At 46.1% G+C, this 17,605-nt stretch overlaps 1 protein-coding gene across 1 annotated transcript in view; it reads right to left on the bottom strand.

The window, feature by feature from the left end:
* LOC118384025 (dystrophin-related protein 2-like) overlaps window positions 1–17,605 on the bottom strand; it is a 267,685-nt gene that overhangs the window by 139,746 nt on the left and 110,334 nt on the right. The gene's annotated exons all lie outside the window — the stretch shown is intronic.

Here is a 17,605-nt window from a genome sequence, read left to right as displayed (position 1 = left end):
CTACCAACGGGACATAAAAAACTGTAATATCCTATGTTTCACGGAATCGTGGCTGTATGGCGACATGGATATTCAGCTAGCGGGATCCACACTGCATCGGCAGGATAGAACAGCACACTCCGGTAAGACCAGGGGGGGCGCTCTGCGTATATTTGTAAACAACAGCTGGTCACGAAATCTAAGGAAGTCTCTGGATTTTGCTCGCCTGAAGTAGAGTATATTATGATAAATTGCAGGCCACACTACTTGCCTAGAGAGTTCTCAGCTATACTTTTCGTGGCTGTTTATTTACCACCACATACAGATGCTGGCACTAAGACCGCACTCAGCCAGCTGTATAAGGAAATAAGCAAACAGGAAACCACTCACCCAGAGGCGGCGCTCCTAGTGGCCGGAGACTTTAATGCAGGGAAACCTAAATCAGTTCTACCAAATCTCTATCAACATGTTAAATGTGCAACCAGAGGGAAAACAATTCTAGATCACCTGTACTCCACACACAGAGATGCGTACAGAGCTCTCCCTCGCCCTCCATTTGGTAAATCCAACCACAACTCTATCCTCCTGATTCCTGCGTACAAGCAAAAATTAAAGCAGGAAGCACCAGTGACTCGGTCTATAAAAAAATGGTCAGATGAAGCAGATGCTAAACGACAGGACTGTTTTGCTATCACAGACTGGAACATGTTCTGGGATTCTTCCGATGACATTTAGGAATACACCACATCAGTCACTGGCTTTATCAATAAGTTCATTGAGGACGTCGTCCCCACAGTGACTGTACGTACATACCCCAACCAGAAGCCATGGATTACAGGCAACATTCGCACTGAGCTAAAGGGTAGCGCTGCTGCTTTCAAGGTGCTGGAATCTAACCCGGAAGCTGACAAGAAATCCCGCTATGCCCTGCGACAAACCATCAAACAGGCAAAGCATTAATACAAGGGTAAGATTGAATCATTCTACAACGGCTCCGACGCTCGTCGGATGTGGCAGGGCTTGCAAACTATTACAGACTACAGAGAGAAGCACAGCCGCGAGATGCCCAGTGACACAAGCCTACCAGACGAGTTAAATCACTTCTATGTTCGCTTCGAGGCAAGCAACACTGAGACAAGCATGAGAGCATCAGCTGTTCAGGACGACTGTGTGATCAAGCTCTCCGTAGCCGGCTGTGGGGCCAGATGGATTACCAGGACGTGTGCTCCGGGCATGCGCTGACCAACTGGCAGGTGTCTTCACTGACATTTTCAACATGTCCCTGATTGAGTGTGTAATACCAACATGCTTCAAGCAGACCACCATAGTCCCTGTGCCCAAGAACACTAAGGCAACCTGCCTAAATGACTATAGACCCATGGCCCTCACGTCCATAGCCATGAAGTGCTTTGAAAGGTTGGTGATGGCTCACATCAACATCATTATCCCAGGAACCATAGACCCACTCCAATTTGCATACCGCCCAAAAGATCGACAGATGATGCAATCTCTATAGCACTCCACACTGCCCTTTCCCATCTGGACAAAAGGAACACATATGTAGAATGCTATTCATTGATGACAGCTCAGCATTCAATGCCATAGTACCATCAAAGCTCATCACTAAGCTAAGGAACCTGGGAGTAAACACATCTGCAACTGGATCCTGGACTTCCTGAAGGGCCACCCCCAGGTGGTGAGGGTAGGTAGAAACACATCTGCCACGCTGATCCTGAACACTTGAGCTCCCCAGGGGTGCGTGCTCAGTCCCCTCCTGTACTCCCTGTTCACCCACGACTGCATGGCCAGGCACGACTCCAACACCATCATTAAGTTTGTTGATGACAAAACAGTGGTAGGCCTGAACACCGACAACGACGAGACAGCCTATAGGGAGGAGGTCAGAGACCTGGCCGGGTGGTGCCAGAATAACAACCTATCTCTCAACGTAACCAAGACTAAGGAGATGATTGTGGACTACAGGAAAAGGAGCACCGAGCACGTCCCCATTTTCATTGATGGGGCTGCAGTGGAGCAGGTTGAGGGCTTCAAATTCCTTGGTGTCCACATCAACAACAAACTAGAATAGTCCAAACACACCAAGACAGTCATGAAGAGGGCACAACAAAGCCTATTCCCCCTCAGGAAACTAAACAGATCTGGCATGGATCCTGAGATCCTCAAAAGGTTCTACAGCTGCAACATCGAGAGCATCCTGACAAGTTGCATCACTGCCTGGTACGGCAATTGCTCAGCCTCCGACCGCAAGGCACTTCAGAGGGTAGTGCACATGGCCTAGTAGATCACTGGGGCAAAGCTGCTTGCCATCCAGGACCTCTATACCAGGTGGTGTCAGAAGAAGGCCCTGAAAATTGTCAAAGACCCCAGCCACCCCAGTCATAGACTGTTCTCTCTACTACGGCATGGCAAGCGGTACCAGAGTGCCAAGTCTAGAACAAAAAGGCTTCTCAACAGTTTTTACCCCCAAGGCATAAGACTCCTGAACAGGTAACCAAATGGTCACCCGGACTATTTGCATTGCGATCCCCCCCCAACCCCTCTTTTACACTGCTGCTACTCTCTGTTTATCTTATATGCATAGTCACTTTAACTATACATTCATGTACATACTACCTCAATTGGCCCGACCAACCAGTGCTCCCGCACATTGGCTAACCGGGCTATCTGCATTGTGTCCCACCACCTGCCAACCCCCTCTTTTTACGCTACTACTACTCTCTGTTCATCATGTATGCATAGTCACTTTAACCATACCCACATGTACATACTACCTCAATAACTGACTAACCGGTGTCTGTACATAGCCTTGCTACTTGTACTTTCAAATCTCTTTTTACTGTTGTTTTATTTCTTTACTTACCTACACACACACACACACACACACACACACACACACACACACACACACACACACACACACACACACACACACACACACACACTTTTCTTTCTCCTGTTGTATTCAGCGTACGTGACAAATAAACTTTGATTTGATTTGATTTGTTTCTTGTCCAGGCTGCACACACCTCATCAGTCTCTCATTCACAATTAGATTTTTAAAAATCCATACCCTTTGCAGCCAAAGTGGCCGTTGTGCCCTTGGAATTAATATAATAATTACAATTCCCTTCTCTCTGTCATGCTCCAAAATACCTCTCACTCACATGGCGCTCTCAGATATCTCAATTCTTATTCGCCAATGCCCGTCACATGATCGGGCCCTTCTCAGAGGTATCTCAGCTAAGATGTAGGCTACAAGTGAAGACAAACACAATTGCGAGCCTCCCTCTCATTGAATTCCGAGGCGCATATTGAAGATGTTAGAAGAACTGTCTACATTTAGCCTACTTTCATCAGCCAACAAGAGGAGTAGGCCTAACGAACAGCAAAAGCACTAGCCTATGTCAATCTACTAACCCCCATAGTACAAACGTTGACCTATTATATTGGTCAACTTGTCCTTCTGTGCAATAAATAAATATTGCAAACATACTCTTGGATAGTTGTGGGATGTGATAGATCCCAAATAAATACAACCACTAGCATAAAAAAAGCAATGAGGCTGATGCAACAGGTCAGAACGTTTAGCTTAAAATGTTGATCAACTATTAGGCTGTTTCTTCACATTATAAGTGCAAAACATCACACAAGGCAGTAGGCTTTGAGCGTGAATGTTCCAAAATGCAACAAATTAGCGGGAAAACACCGTTCTCAAAAGTTAACACAAATGTGGTTATGCTTGTAATGCTTTATTATGAAGGTGCATTTATTTGGTGAAAATTACCTTCCCCAAATTTGACATTTGTTTGCCAGTGAATGTTGGTCAATCCAACATCTGCATTGGCATGTAGCATTTACGGTGATATGGCCTCTGCAGAAGTCTGGGCAATCATATTTTTCCAGAGTAGCGCAGAGCTGTTGTGAAGGAAGTTGTCAAGGAAGTGAGTTTGTGTTTATACAGGACCTTAGCGCCCTCACCTACCGTCAACCAATCATGTCAATGCGGAGCAATACTGAGCCCTACACAAAATTACAAAATTTGAGAGGCACACGACAATGCGGTACGGAGCTCAATTTGGCCTCTGCGTGCGTCCGGGTGCTCCGGAATTACATCACGCCATCCATACACCGCCTCCGACCACATTTTCGGATCAAGCATAAATTGTCTCTTAGGCACTACACCGGTTGTAAAGCAGATTAATGTGCTTAATGTTAAGAAGTTATTTGTCCACTTTAGTTGTGACACAAACCTTATCAAAACATATAGGCCTATGGGCTAGGCTACATGAGGTGTGCAACTAGGATTTGAAAAAGTTTTTAAAAAAGCATTCTCTGTTTCTTGCCTTACTGAACACGCTGGGCATTATTATTGATAATAAATCATTGATGCTCATCGTTGATAGGCTAATATAATCACCAATCAGACTATTCTTAACTTCTTCGAGATAGGGGGCGCTCTTTTAATTTTTGGATAAAAAACGTTCCCGTTTTAAACAAGATATTTTGTCATGAAAATATGCTCGACTATGCATGTAATTGACAGCTTTGGAAAGAAAAAACTCTGACGTTTCCAAAACTGCAAAGATATTATCTGTGAGTGCCCCAGAACTAATGCTACAGGCGGAACCAAGATGAAATTTCATACAGGAAATGGTCCAGATTTTGAATGCCCTGTGTTCCAATGTCTCCTTATATGGTTGTGAATGCGCCAGGAATGAGCCTGCACTTTATGTCGTTTCCCCAAGGTGTCTGCAGCATTGTGACGTATTTGTAGGCATATCATTGGAAGATTGACCATAAGAGACTACATTTACCAGGTGTCCGCCCGGTGTCCTCCGTCGAAATGATTGCGTAATCTCCAGCTCCATGCGCGTTCCATTTTCTTCAGAGGAGAAAGTCAACTGCCACGAATGATTTATCATCGATAGATATGTGAAAAACACCTTGAGGATTGATTCTAAACAACGTTTGCCATGTTTCTGTCGATATTATGGAGTTAATTTGGAAAAAAGTTTGCGTTGTAATGACTTAATTTTCAGGTTTTTTCTTACCCAAACGTGATGAACAAAACAGAGCGATTTGTCCTACACAAATAATATTTTGGGAAAAACTGAACATTTGCTATCTAACTTAGAGTCTCCTCAATGAAAACATCTGAAGTTCTTCAAAGGTAAATTATTTTATTTGAATGCTTATCTTGTTTTTGTGAAAATGTTGCATGCTGAATGCTAGGCTTAATGCTATGCTAGGCTATCAATACTTTTACACAAATGCTTGTTTAGCTATGGTTCAAAAGCATATTTTGAAAATCTGAGATGACAGTGTTGTTAACAAAAGGCTAAGCTTGAGAGTAAATATATTTATTTCATTTCATTTGCGATTTTCATGAATAGTTAACGTTGCGTTATGGTAATGAGCTTGAGGCTATAAATAGGATCCCGGATACGGGATTGCTCGTCGCAACAGGTTACTTTAATGTTGTCTTACATATTCTAAATAATATGTTTGAAATTAGTTTTGATTTAGAATGGACCATAATAATGCACCTATCTCAGAACAGGGGCACGGGAAAAACAATACATGTCATCTATGCACTTAAATAGCGAATGGAAGATGCTTTTCCTGTGGTTCATTTTCATACCAGCCAGGCAGGCTATACTCTGGTTGTAAAGCAAAGAAATTACCTTAATATTAGGAAAGCTGATAAATAAATATAGTAGGCCTAGTCTATAGAAAGCTGATGGCATCTTCCTCCTTTTAATAGAGGTAATCAAAACTCTGTTTTCTCACACAAATGCATAGCCTATAGAAATGTTGCGCAACATGAGCTCATGGGGCTCTCATGAAGTGTTTGATTTTATTTTTTAAAACATTTGCATTGATGTCAGAGTGATTAGAGGGACAATAGAGTGCTGAGTACCAGGCAGTTAGCAAGTTTGGTAAGCTACTAATGACCATCAGCAGCATCAGAGCTTGAAGCCTAATTACGCGACTAAACGGTCACGTGGAATTTGAATGTGGTCATGACTGCCGGTGCGGTGGTAATATGGTCACTGTAACAGCCCTATTCATTGCTAACTACCTCAGTGGCTTTCTATAGCTCCCCTACACACATCGCAGCTAGCGCACTACATGAGGTGTGCAACTAGGATTTGAAAAAGTTTTTTAAAAAGCATTCTCTGTTTCTTGGCTTACTGAACACACTGGGCATTATTATTGATAATAAATCATTGATGCTCATCGTTGATAGGCTATATAATAGCTAGCCAGCTATTGTCGTTCTTTTAACGCAACGTAACGTAATCAACACTGCTAGCTAGCCAGCTAGCCCCCGAATAGCTGCACTCTAGAAACTATTACACTCAACGGAACGACTTGATTAGTGTAGTGTCAACAACGCAGCCACTGCCAGCTAGCCTACTTCAGCAGTACTGTATCATTTTAATCATTTTAGTCAATAAGATTCTTGCTACGTAAGCTTAACTTTCTGAACATTCGAGACGTGTAGTCCACTTGTCATTCCAATCTCCTTGCATTAGCGTAGCCTCTTCTGTAGCCTGTCAACTATGTGTCTGTCTATCCCTGTTCTCTCCTCTCTGCACAGACCACACAAACGCTCCACACCGCGTGGCCATGGCCACCCTAATCTGGTGGTCCCAGCGCGCACGACCCACGTGGAGTTCCAGGTCTCCGGTAGCCTCTGGAACTGCCGATCTGCGGCCAACAAGGCAGAGTTCATCTCAGCCTATGCCTCCCTCCAGTCCCTCGACTTCTTGGCACTGACGGAAACATGGATCACCACAGATAACACTGCTACTCCTACTGCTCTCTCCTCGTCCGCCCACGTGTTCTCGCACACCCCGAGAGCTTCTGGTCAGCAGGGTGGTGGCACCGGGATCCTCATCTCTCCCAAGTGGTCATTCTCTCTTTCTCCCCTTACCCATCTGTCTATCGCCTCTTTTGAATTCCATGCTGTCACAGTTACCAGCCCTTTCAAGCTTAACATCCTTATCATTTATCGCCCTCCAGGTTCCCTCGGAGAGTTCATCAATGAGCTTGATGCCTTGATAAGCTCCTTTCCTGAGGACGGCTCACCTCTCACAGTTCTGGGCGACTTTAACCTCCCCACGTCTACCTTTGACTCATTCCTCTCTGCCTCCTTCTTTCCACTCCTCTCCTCTTTTGACCTCACCCTCTCACCTTCCCCCTACTCACAAGGCAGGCAATACGCTCGACCTCATCTTTACTAGATGCTGTTCTTCCACTAACCTCATTGCAACTCCCCTCCAAGTCTCCGACCACTACCTTGTATCCTTTTCCCTCTCGCTCTCATCCAACACTTCCCACACTGCCCCTACTCGGATGGTATCGCGCCGTCCCAACCTTCGCTCTCTCTCCCCCGCTACTCTCTCATCTTCCATCCTATCATCTCTTCCCTCTGCTCAAACCTTCTCCAACCTATCTCCTGATTCTGCCTCCTCAACCCTCCTCTCCTCCCTTTCTGCATCCTTTGACTCTCTATGTCCCCTATCCTCCAGGCCGGCTCGGTCCTCCCCTCCCGCTCCGTGGCTCGACGACTCATTGCGAGCTCACAGAACAGGGCTCCGGGCAGCCGAGCGGAAATGGAGGAAAACTCGCCTCCCTGCGGACCTGGCATCCTTTCACTCCCTCCTCTCTACATTTTCCTCCTCTGTCTCTGCTGCTAAAGCCACTTTCTACCACTCTAAATTCCAAGCATCTGCCTCTAACCCTAGGAAGCTCTTTGCCACCTTCTCCTCCCTCCTGAATCCTCCTCCCCCCTCCTCCCTCTCTGCAGATGACTTCGTCAACCATTTTGAAAAGAAGGTCGACGACATCCGATCCTCGTTTGCTAAGTCAAACGACACCGCTGGTTCTGCCCTACCCTGTGCTCTGACCTCTTTCTCCCCTCTCTCTCCAGATGAAATCTCGCGTCTTGTGACGGCCGGCCGCCCAACAACCTGCCCGCTTGACCCTATCCCCTCCTCTCTTCTCCAGACCATTTCCGGAGACCTTCTCCCTACCTCACCTCGCTCATCAACTCATCCCTGACCGCTGGCTACGTCCCTTCCGTCTTCAAGAGAGCGAGAGTTGCACCCCTTCTGAAAAAACCTACACTCGATCCCTCCGATGTCAACAACTACAGACCAGTATCCCTTCTTTCTTTTCTCTCCAAAACTCTTGAACGTGCCGTCCTTGGCCAGCTCTCCCGCTATCTCTCTCAGAATGACCTTCTTGATCCAAATCAGTCAGGTTTCAAGACTAGTCATTCAACTGAGACTGCTCTTCTCTGTATCACGGAGGCGCTCCGCACCGCTAAAGCTAACTCTCTCTCCTCTGCTCTCATCCTTCTAGACCTATCGGCTGCCTTCGATACTGTGAACCATCAGATCCTCCTCTCCACCCTCTCCGAGTTGGGCATCTCCCGGCGCGGCCCACGCTTGATTGCGTCCTACCTGACAGGTCGCTCCTACCAGGTGGCGTGGCGAGAATCTGTCTCCTCACCACGCGCTCTCACCACTGGTGTCCCCAGGGCTCTGTTCTAGGCCCTCTCCTATTCTCGCTATACACCAAGTCACTTGGCTCTGTCATAACCTCACATGGTCTCTCCTATCATTGCTATGCAGACGACACACAATTCATCTTCTCCTTTCCCCTTATGATGACCAGGTGGCGAATCGCATCTCTGCATGTCTGGCAGACATATCAGTGTGGATGACGGATCACCACTCAAGCTGAACCTCGGCAAGACGGAGCTGCTCTTCCTCCCGGGGAAGGACTGCCCGTTCCATGATCTCGCCATCACGGTTGACAACTCCATTGTGTCCTCCTCCCAGAGCGCTAAGAACCTTGGCGTGATCCTGGACAACACCCTGTCGTTCTCAACTAACATCAAGGCGGTGGCCCGTTCCTGTAGGTTCATGCTCTACAACATCCGCAGAGTACGACCCTGCCTCACACAGGAAGCGGCGCAAGTCCTAATCCAGGCACTTGTCATCTCCCGTCTGGATTACTGCAACTCGCTGTTGGCTGGGCTCCCTGCCTGTGCCATTAAACCCCTACAACTCATCCAGAACGCCGCAGCCCGTCTGGTGTTCAACCTTCCCAAGTTCTCTCACGTCACCCCGCTCCTCCGCTCTCTCCACTGGCTTCCAGTTGAAGCTCGCATCCGCTACAAGACCATGGTGCTTGCCTACGGAGCTGTGAGGGGAACGGCACCTCAGTACCTCCAGGCTCTGATCAGGCCCTACACCCAAACAAGGGCACTGCGTTCATCCACCTCTGGCCTGCTCGCCTCCCTACCACTGAGGAAGTACAGTTCCCGCCCAATGGTGGAACAAACTCCCTCACGACGCCAGGACAGCGGAGTCAATCACCACCTTCCGGAGACACCTGAAACCCCACCTCTTTAAGGAATACCTAGGATAGGATAAGTAATCCTTCTCACCCCCCCTAAAAGATTTAGATGCACTATTGTAAAGTGGCTGTTCCACTGGATGTCATAAGGTGAATGCACCAATTTGTAAGTCGCTCTGGATAAGAGCGTCTGCTAAATGACTTGAAGGGATATGTAAATGTAATCACCAATCAGACTATTCTTAACTTCTTCGAAGTAGGGGGCGCTCTTTTAATTTTTGGATAAAAAAACGTTCCCGTTTGTGATGACACAGTGCAGAGAAGATTTAGATTTTGCGCCAACGTGTCACTTAATCATTTTAACTTTTTTTGTGATTTTTATAAAGGGACATAAAACTAAAACTGAGGGGGCACACATTTCAACTGAGCCCCCTTTTGCTCCCTCGTGGAGCCGGGACAGGGTTTCCCCTGTGGCGAGCGGCGCAGTGGCGACTTTCTTTCAGTGGCTATTAAACCCCATGACTGCAGCCAGTCACTCCCTGATAACACCAGCCTCCCTCCTCACTGACGGAATTAAATACGGAGCCCCACTGAACTGGCATATACCACTGATGCTTAGCAAACATGCAGAAATGTGTTCTGTGCAGGAGCTGTGGTTTCTGATAAGATTTCCTGGTGAGGTTACTAAGGAAACTCAGATTTTAACCCGCTTGTTTCGTTTTTTTCTGAGTGAGCGGTTGGTACCCAGGGTGGGATTGCGGGTTTACTTCCCTCCCTTTGGCCTCCGCTGCGTTAAAACTTTAATTCCAGCTAAATTTCACACTGAGGGGTGCCGTCTTTGGCTGAAGGAACATTAAATATAAAGACTTCAGATCCAATTAGGCTACATTATGCATGATGGAGGAGGAAGAGTCAGAGAAGGAAATGGTTTCATTGCCCCCTCCAAACATGTTGACGATCCCCTATTTATTTCTGGGCCCCCCAGAGTCCCCATTACACTGAGCTTTCTCAGAACACATGGCGCTTGTAACGTCAGGGAAGGGGGTTTGACTCCAGGGTCCACCCATTCGTAAAATGTATGTACGCATGACTGTAAGTCGCTTTCGATAAAAGCGTCTGCTAAATGGCATATATTATTACAATTATTTTTAGGTTCATTATTACTTCATCCTCCTCTCTTTTCTCTGGATGAATAGATTATGCACTACACACACACCTATAGAACACTACACACACAATTATAGAACACTACACACACACTTATAGAACACTACACACACTTATAGAACACTACACACACACTTATAGAACACTACACACACACTTATAGAACACTACACACACACACTTTTAGAACACTACACACACACTTTTAGAACACTACACACACACTTATAGAACACTACACACACACACCTATAGAACACTACACACACACTTATAGAACACTACACACACACACACTTATAGAACACTACACACACACTTTTAGAACACTACACACACCTATAGAACACTACACACACACTTATAGAACACTACACACACACTTATAGAACACTACACACACACACACTTATAGAACACTACACACACATACTTATAGAACACTACACACACAAACTTATAGAACACTACACACACACTTATCAAACACTACACACACTTATAGAACACTACACACACACACAATTATAGAACACGACACACACACACACACTTATAGAACACAAAACACACACTTATAGAACACTACACACACTTATAGAACACTAAACACACACTTATAGAACACTACACACACACACACTTATAGAACACTAACACACACACAATTATAGAACACTACACACACACACACTTATAGAACACTACACACTACACACATACTTATAGAACACGACACACACACTTATAGAACACAATACACGCACACTTATAGAACACTACACACATACACTTATAGAACACAACACACACACACTTATAGAACACTACACACATACACTTATAGAACACTACACACACACTTATAGAACACTGCACACACACACTTATAGAACACTACACACATACTTATAGAACAACACTACACACGCACACTTATAGAACGCTACACACACACATACTTATAGAACACTACACACACACTTATAGAACACAATACACGCACACTTATAGAACACTACACACACACACTTATAGAACACAATACACGCACACTTATAGAACGCTACACACACACATACTTATAGAACACTACACACTCACTTATAGAACACAATACACGCACACTTATAGAACACTGCACACACACTTATAGAACACAATACACGCACACATATAGAACGCTACACACACACATACTTATAGAACACTACACACACACTTATAGAACACAATACACACACACTTATAGAACACTACACACATACACTTATAGAACACAACACATGCACACTTATAGAACACTACACACATACACTTATAGAACACAACACACGCACACTTATATAACACTACACACGCACACTTATAGAACAGTACACACACACTTATAGAACACTACACACATACACTTATAGAACACTACACACGCACACTTATAGAACACTACACACACACATATATAGAACACTACACACACACTTATAGAACACTACACACGCACACTTATAGAACGCTACACACACACATACTTATAGAACACTACACACACACTTATAGAACACTACACACACACTTATAGAACACAATACACGCACACTTATAGAACACAATACACGCACACTTATAGAACACAATACACGCACACTTATAGAACACTACACGCACACCTGTGCCATTAAACCCCTACAACTCATCCAGAACACCGCACACGTCTGGTGTTCAACCTTCCCAAGTTCTCTCACACACCCCGCTCCTCCGCTCTCTCCACTGGCTTCCAGTTGAAGCTCGCATCCGCTACAAGACCATGGTGCTTGCCTACGGAGCTGTGAGGGGAACGGCACCTCAGTACCTCCAGGCTCTGATCAGGCCCTACACCCAAACAAGGGCACTGCGTTCATCCACCTCTGGCCTGCTCGCCTTCCTACCACTGAGAAGTACAGTTCCCGCTCAGCCCAGTCAAAACTGTTCACTGCTCTGGCTCCCCAATGGTGGAACACACTCCCTCACGACGCCAGGTCAGAAGTCAATCACCACCTTCCGGAGACACCTGAAACCCCACCTCTTTAAGGAATACCTAGGATAGGATAAAGTAATCCTTCTCACCCCCCTTAAAAGATTTAGATGCACTATTGTAAAGTGGCTGTTCCACTGGATGTCATAAGGTGAACACTACACACACACTGGATAAGAACGTCTGCTAAATGACTTAAATGTAATGTAAAATGTCTTATAGAACGCTACACACACACATACTTATAGAACACAACACACACACTTATAGAACACTACACACACACTTATAGAACACTACACACACACTTATAGAACACAATACATACACACTTATAGAACACTACACACACACACTTATAGAACACAATACACACACACTTATAGAACACTACACACACACTTATAGAACACAACACACGCACACTTATAGAACACTACACACACACTTATAGAACATTACACACACACACTTATAGAACACTACACACACACTTATAGAACGCTACACACACACATACTTATAGAACACTACACACACACTTATAGAACACTACACACACACTTATAGAACACTACACACACACTTATAGAACACAATACACGCACACTTATAGAACACTACACACACACTTATAGAACGCTACACACACACTTATAGAACACAATACACGCACACTTATAGAACACTAGACACACACACTTATAGAACGCTACACACACACATACTTATAGAGCGATGCGCACGCACACAAGCACACGCACGCACACACACAAACTGAAAGGGACACTTCCCCACGCACTTAAATACTGTAGAACAAATCCACTTAAGATCAATAACTCACATTTCTTAAACCCTGTAATTCTCCACAGAAAACTCCATACAATTTCCCTCTCCGCTTTGTCTGAAAAGTTTTGGAGCAACGTCACACTTGGGGAGTGGGAGCTCCTTAGATTATAAAGGAATATTGCATAAAAATGGGGACATAGAGAAAAGAAAAGGGATGGTGGGAGGAAAGGGGTGAGGAAGGAGGAGGGTGGAGTGTAGAGGAGGGGAGGGAATCTATTGTGATTTTAGCAGGTATATACTAAGTAACAAAATCTGTAGTATGGGTGGGAGGGAGGGAGGAAACAGCACAGTGGGCTATAATCTCTTAGCAGTAGATAGAGAGATAGAGAGATTAGCAGGAGAGAGAGAGAGAGAGAGAGAGAGAGAGAGAGAGAGAGAGAGAGAGAGAGAGAGAGAGAGAGAGAGAGAGAGAGAGAGAGAGAGAGAGAGAGAGAGAGAGAGAGAGAGAGATGGTGTGTGACTATGGTTTTTGTCCTGTTAATTTGGAAGCTGATTTCACAGCAGCAGTCTGTGACAGTGGGGGGGGACCACTCTCACTGTCAATACGGCTCTCCCTCCTCAGAGACACACTGCACAAACTGACAGCTGAGAAAATTGGAACGTAGGTGGAAAGAGCATTCTGCTGTAGTACAGGACCAATTATGGTGTGTGTGTGTGTGTGTGTGTGTGTGTGTGTGTGTGTGTGTGTGTGTGTGTGTGTGTGTGTGTGTGTGTGTGTGTGTGTGTGTGTGTGTGTGTGTGTGTGTGTGTGTGTGTGTGTGTGTGTGTGTGTGTGTGTGTGTGTGTGTGTGTGTGTGTGTGTATCTCCCTTCCTGCCTCCTGTTTGTGTTTGGGGGACATATCATACCAAATGGAGATGTTTTTACCGGGAAATGGATTTAAAAGAAACTGAAACCATTGCAAGGAAGGATTTTGTCAATGTTCATCTACAGAATAAGGACGAGTGCAGAACAAGCCCCTGAATGTGAGAGACTCTATCTCTCCTCCTCTTATATTCTGCACCCGGCATCTGCTTGTTTGGCTCCACAACTCTCAGCTTTCAACTAGTTGAATTCCCCTCTCCATCAACACAGAGCAGCTGGGGCTTTTTAACATGTCAAATAAAAAGATTTCAGCTGAACCACTCTTATTTAACGACAGTTCAGGGTATCTTTTATAGATTCACCACTGGGTGGTTTTAACCAGTGGTGTAAAGTACTTAAGTACAAATACTTTAAAGTACTACTTAAGTCATTTTAGGGATATATCTGTACTTTACTTTACTATATATATGTTTGACAACTTTTTCTTCACTACATTCCGAAAGAAAATGATGTACTTTTTACTCCATACGTTTTCCCTGACACCCAAAAGTACTCGTGACATTTTGAATGCTTAGCAGGACAGGAAAATGGTCCAATTTATGCACTTATCAAGAGAACATCCCTGATCATCCCTACTGCCTCTCATCTGGCGGACTCACTAAACACACATGCTTCATTTGTAAATTATGTAACCGTAAATTTAAAAAACAAGCCAATAGTGCAGTCTGGTTTGCTTAATATAAGGAATTTGAAATTATTTATACTTTTGATACTTAAGTATATTTTAGAAATTACATTTACTTTTGATACTTAAGTATATTTAAAACCAAATACTTTAAAACTTTTAATAAAGTAGTATTTTACTGGGTGACTTTCACTTTTACTTAAGTCATTTTCTATTAAGGTATCTTTACCTTTACTCAAGTATGACATTACAGTACTTTTTCCACCACTACTTTCAAAACACACCACGGCCATTTTGTTGGTCCCGATCTCTCCTGCAGATAACAGCCAGAGTCTTAAATCCTGAAATAGAGTCGTTATTTTGATAGATGGCCAAATTAAGAGAGCCTCAAATCGAAGTGGTTGCTAATTGAAAGTAGGTAAGTCCCTTTGGAGGGAGGGAGGGTTTAGGTATGTACTGCTCTCAAAGTGCTTACCGATGGGCTAAAGTGTTACCGATGGGCTAACCTTAAACTAAGGTTAGTGTCAAAGCACTAAAACATAACCTAGTGGCCCTATTCATTCCAAACAGGTAAATAACCAGTTTCTAGGGAGAGACAAAGTGTTACTGGTTTACGAGTCAACTGGATGGTAACTCAAACACACATTCCTGCAGCTCGGCATGAATGATGGTTTCCACTCAAGCAATTTGTAACTATAGTTCACTGTAGTTACTGTGTATCTGCCTATAGTAAATTAATTAAATCACACTTTCTATAGAAGCCATGCAATGAATTGAATGTTCCTTAGTGCCACAGAAAAAACTTGGAATAAAATGGGAGGGTAGCTCTCCAGGAACAGGGTTGGAGAACCCTGCCTTGTAAGAAAATCCTAATTATTACCTACCATTTGTGACTAGGGTGGGCATTCTATGTTCTTTTGTCTATGCTTTTGTATTTCTTTGTTTTTTGCCGGGTATGGTTCTCAAGCAGGGACAGCTGTCTGTCGTTGTCTCTGATTGAGAACCATACTTAGGTAGCTCTTGCCCACATGGGTTTTGTGGGTAGTTGTTTTCTGTTTAGTGTTTGTATCACCTTTCAGAACTGTTTCGGTTATTCCTTTTGTTACTTTGTATTTGGTGTTCAGTTCTATTTAATAAATATGAACACGTACCATGCTGCATCTTGGTCCTCACCTTCTTCCACCAACAGTCGTTACAGAACTACCCACCACCAACGGACCAAGTAACGTGCTAAAAAGTAGGAACGGACATGGTAGGACATTGTGGACGGGAAGGGATCCTACACATGGGAGGAGATCCTGGCTGGAAGGGATCGCCTCCCATGGGAACAGGTGGAGGCAGCCAGGAGAGCGGAGGCAGTAGGAGAAGGGAACCAGCGGTACGAGGGAACACGGCTGGCAAGGAAGCCCGAGAGGCAGCCCCCCCCAAAAAAAATATTGGGGGGCACACGATGAGGGTGGCGGAGTCAGGTTGGAGACCTGAACCCACTCCCTGTGCTTACCGGGGTAAGTGGGTGACAGGTCAGGCCCCGCGCTATGGGGTGATGCGCACTGTGTCTCGGCCGAATATTCACAGGCTGGTGTGCTCGGTGCCAGCGTCCCGCATTTGCCAGGTGGAAGCTGGCATCCAGCCAGACTGCCAGTGCGCCTCCACGACCCTGTGTATCCGGTGCCTCGGCCAAGGAAGAGGCCGCCTGTTTGTCTCCCCATCCTGGTGAGTCCTGTGCCTGCTCCCAGAACCAAGTCTCCCTCCAGTCTGGATCTGCCAGAGCCGCCCTCCTGTCCGGAGCTGCCAGAGCCAACCCTCCTGTCCGGAGCTGCCAGAGCCGCCCTCCTATCCGGAGCTGCCAGAGCCGCCCTCCTGTCCGGAGTTGCCAGAGCCTCCCTGCTGTCCGGAGCTGCCAGAGCCGCCCTCCTGTCCAGAGCCGCCAGAGCCGCCCGTCTGTCCGGAGCCGCCAGAGCCACCCTCCTGTCCGGAGCCGCCAGAGCCGCCCGTCTGTCCGGAGCCGCCAGAGCCGCCGTCTGTCCGGATCCGCCAGAGTCGCCCTTCACTCCGGAGACGCAAGAGTCGCCCTTCACTCCGGAGCCGCCAGAGTCGCCCTTCACTCCGGAGCCGCCAGAGTCGCCCTTCACTCCGGAGCCGCCAGAGTCGCCCTTCACTCCGGAGCCGCCAGAGTCGCCCTTCACTCCGGAGCCGCCAGAGTCGCCCTTTACTCCGGAGCCGCCAGAGTCGCCCTTCACTCCGGAGCCGCCAGAATCTCCCTTCACTCCAGAGCCGCCAGAGTCGCCCTTCACTCCGGAGCTGCCAGAATCACAGCCCCTCAGTCCAGAGGCACCCCTCAGTCCAGAGGCGCCCTTCAGTCCAGTGGCCGCCCTCTACGAGGGTCTTCGGTCCGGGGCCCGCTGCGAGGGTCCCCGCTCCAGGGGTGCCACCTAAGTGGGCCAAGACTGAGGTGGAGCGGGGTCCACGTCCCGCACCCGAGCCGCCGCCGTGAAGAAGGCCCACCCGGACCCTCCCTTTTAGAGTCAGGTTTTGCGGCCGGAGTCGCAGCTTTGGGGGGAGGGGGGGTACTGTCACACCCTGGCCATAGAGAGGCCTTTTATTCTCTATTTTGGTTAGGCCAGGGTGTGACTAGGGTGGGCATTCTGTGTTATTTTTTCGATGTTTTTGTATTTCTTTGTTTTTGGCCGGGTATGGTTCTCAATCAGGGAC

This window comes from Oncorhynchus keta, chromosome 4, assembly GCF_023373465.1.
Source record: "Oncorhynchus keta strain PuntledgeMale-10-30-2019 chromosome 4, Oket_V2, whole genome shotgun sequence".
Classification (NCBI taxonomy): Eukaryota; Metazoa; Chordata; class Actinopteri; order Salmoniformes; family Salmonidae; genus Oncorhynchus; species Oncorhynchus keta.
This window is presented reverse-complemented; position numbering and strand designations above follow the sequence as displayed.